Source organism: Phyllobates terribilis, unplaced genomic scaffold (genome assembly GCF_046119375.1).
Source record: "Phyllobates terribilis strain yellow unplaced genomic scaffold, ASM4611937v1 Scaffold_237__1_contigs__length_3040347, whole genome shotgun sequence".
In the NCBI taxonomy this organism is placed as follows: domain Eukaryota; kingdom Metazoa; phylum Chordata; class Amphibia; order Anura; family Dendrobatidae; genus Phyllobates; species Phyllobates terribilis.
This window is the reverse complement of record NW_027362997.1, coordinates 650,836-654,456: the sequence shown is the minus strand read 5'-3', so window position 1 is coordinate 654,456 and position 3,621 is coordinate 650,836.

The following is a 3,621-nucleotide window of genomic DNA, read 5'->3' as shown; positions in this document are numbered from 1 at the left end:
ATGAGACTCCAATTACTCCACTGGGTGGGACCATATCATTTCCAGGACTCCTTGTTCTTTACATTGAAGATAATTCTTAATGACATTTGCTGTACGGTTGGGGTTGTTGTTCTGCTGAAGAAAACATTTGGATCCAATCAGACACCTCCCTGATGATATTGCATGATGGATAAGTATCTGCCTCTATATCTCAGCATTGAGGGAACCAATAATTCTAACCCAATTCCCACTTCCATTTGCTGAAATGCAGCCCCAAACTTACAGGACCCTCCACCGTGCTTATGGATCACTATTGCCCACAGACACTCATTATTGTACTGCTCTCCAGCCCTTTAGTGAACAAAATCTTTTCTGTAATAACAACATTTTTCATATTTGGACTCAACCGTCCAGAGCACATCCTGCCAATTTTCTACACCCTGGTTCCTCTGTTTCAATGTATAGTTGAGTCACTTGGCCTTGTTTTGATGTGGAAGATATGGCTTTTTCACCACAATTCTGCTATGAAGAGAACTTCTGGCCAGTCTTCTCTGAACAGTAGATGAGTGAAGCTGAGTCCCACTGGTTGCTGCCAGTTCTGAGCTGATGGCACTGTTGGACATCTTCCTCTTTTGAAGGAAAGTAACCATAATGTGTCATACATCTGCTGCACTAAGTTTCATTGGCCGACCACTGCATCTACTGACCTCAACGTTGCACATTTTCTTGTGCTTCTTCATAAGTGCTTGAATGACACATCTTGAACCCTCAATCTGCATTGACATTTGTGCCTTAGAGACCTTGCTGAGGTAGTATAACTTCCTTGTGTATTCTTGCTCAGTCTTGCCATGGTGTATGACCAGACACCTGACTGTATTATTACAAAATCCCTGACTTTGCGCAGGTGTACCTGGAATAATTGATGCTGTTTTAAAGTGAAAAGTTGGTCACACAAAATATTAATTGGATCTAGATTTTTCGTTTGTTCATTCACTTTGTATTTTGTTAATTGATTAAATAAATCATTAACATTTCTATTTTTGAAGCGTTCTTACTTTACAGCATTTTTTCTGCACCTTTCTAAAAATTATTTTTATGTGATAGTGTCTTTTATTTGCTCATTAATAATCTGATATATCTTTTGGTATTTTGTGTATAGTTGTTTTTTTGCTGTTGGGGTAAATTGTAGGATATTGATTTCAGAGTGGTTTCCTGATCCTTTGATTGTAGGAATGAGTGGTATATATGTGCTAATAAATTAGGACAAAACATAGGAAATTTAGGAAAAAACTGAACATCTCAGCAGTAATAACATGCTGATTGTGATGTCATGAAGATGACTTGAATTTCCACCAATCAGAGATCAGCATGTTTCAGGTCACCCAGATAGAACAGTCCATGAAACATGAGTCACGGCCACTGTGAGGTCATAATGCTGATTAGAATTTCCACCAGTCAGAAAACAGAACCGCCCAGAAGAACCACCCAGGAGGTATGAGTCATCGCCACTGTGAGGTCATAATGCTGACCAATCACAGAGCAGCCACACCCAGATTTTCCACCAATCAGAGAGCAGCCACACCCAGATTTTCCACCAATCAGAGATCAGCAGTGGGTATAAATAGCCGCTACCACCTGCCCGGCTTAGCCTTGCACTGGTTGGGTCTCTCTTTTTTTCTCTCTCTTGGTATCTCCCGGTATCTCTCCCTCCCCTCTCTCTTCTCTCTCTCTCTCTTTGACCCAACGGCCCTCTTAAGGGCTACCCCAAATGTGTAAAAGATAGAACCAATATTTGTGTTGTTTGTCCGTTTTATGAGCCTGTGATTAACCCCTTCCCACTCTTTGCCATATATATATATATTATATACGTAGCATGTGCAGGTGGGCCTTAAACGGAATTTCCAGGACAAACATATTGATGACCTATCCCCTGGTTAGCTCATTAATATCAGATTTGTGGGGGTCCGGCACGTGGCACCTCAACTACTCAGTTGTTTGAAACTCTGGCAGAGGTCAGATGTAAACATTGTTGTGGAGCTGAACATCACAGCTCTGGTCACTGTGTAGTGGCTGCTACCTGGTGCTGCAGATCAGCTCCTATTACATGAATATTAGCTGACTTGCAGGACCCACAGTACAGTGAATGGAGCAGTGATGTTCAGATCTTCAAACTATTTACATCTGAGCGTTGCAAACAAGTGATGGGTAGAGCCAGTGCCGCGTGTCGGAGCCCACCGATCTGATATTGATAACCCATCCCCAGGATGGCAGCTCAGTAGATACCATACCAGGATGGGGGACATTATGCCAGAATGGGTACATTATACCAGAATGGGGACATTGTATCAGAATTAGGTCATTATGCCAGAATGTGAGACACTGTAACAGAATGGAGTGCATTGTACCAGGATGGGGGACATTAAATCAGGGCGAGGGACATTAAACCAGTATGATGGTCATTAAACCAGGATGGGGGGACATTATACCAGGATGGGGACATTATACCAGAATGGGGACACTATTCTAGTATGGGAACATTTTACCAAGATGAAGGACACTATATCAGAATGGGGACAATATATCGGAAGGGGGATAACATACCAGGAAGGGGGACATTAAATCAGAATGGGGACATTATATCAGAATGGGGAAATTATACCAGAATTGGGGACATTATACCTGAATAAGGGACACTATACCAGAATGGGGTACACCATACCCGGATGGGTGACACTATATCAGAATGGGGACATTATATCACAATGATGATGTTATACCAGGATGGGGAACATTATATCACAATGATGATATTATACCAGTATGGGGTATATTATAGCAACATGGGGGACATTATGCCAGAACTGGAGATACTATACCAGGATGTGGGGCATTATACCAGCTTTGGGGACATTATAGCAGAATTGGGAGCATTACACCAGCATGGGGATTTTATACCAGGTTAGAGACATTATACCAAAATGGGGACATTATATCAGAATGGGGACACTATACCAGGATGGGGACATTAAACCAGAATGAAGGAAATGATGCCAGAATGGGGACATTACCAGACAGGGGCACAGGTGGGGGAAAATGTTATAGCATAAGGCCCAGCATGTGGGAGATTATTACAAGAAGGAGCCAGGATGGGGGACATTGCTACATAGGGAGAGAACGCATATACTGTATCTTTATAGGATCCAGAACGCTACAAGGGCCCATACATCTGACCAACATGCAGGTGGGGGCCTATCAGACTCTAGTTACTCCACTGGGTGGGACCAGATCATTTCCAGGACTCCTTGTTCTTTACATTGAAGATAATTCTTAATGACATTGGCTGTACGTTTGGGGTTGTTGTTCTGCTGAAGAAAACATTTGGATCCAATCAGACACCTCCCTGATGGTATTGCATGATGGATAAGTATCTGCCTCTATATCTCAGCATTGAGGGAACCAATAATTCTAACCCAATTCCCACTTCCATTTGCTGAAATGCAGCCCCAAACTTACAGGACCCTCCACCGTGCTTATGGATCACTATTGCCCACAGACACTCATTATTGTACTGCTCTCCAGCCCTTTAGTGAACAAAATCTCTTCTGTAATAACAACATTTTTCATATTTTGACTCAACCGACC